Raw genomic sequence first — 230 nt, 5'->3', positions numbered from 1 at the left:
ACTATCTTCCCCTCGCTCTCCTTGGTGAGTCTGTGGTTCCAGCTGGCTCCCTGGAGTCAGCATAGTTATTATTCATCTCTCCAGGACCAGCCAGCTCCTAGCGGCCCAGGGATCCAAGTAAACCAGGCAGCTGCTGAGCCAAGAAAGTGAGGCTACAGAAAGAACATCTTAGGATATTAACACTCAGAAAATCCTGAGGCAGAAGTCCTCTCTGTAAACTGGTGATAAAT

This window comes from Myotis brandtii, unplaced genomic scaffold (genome assembly GCF_000412655.1).
Source record: "Myotis brandtii unplaced genomic scaffold, ASM41265v1 scaffold69, whole genome shotgun sequence".
Classification (NCBI taxonomy): domain Eukaryota; kingdom Metazoa; phylum Chordata; class Mammalia; order Chiroptera; family Vespertilionidae; genus Myotis; species Myotis brandtii.
Note: the sequence above shows the minus strand (reverse complement) of the source record.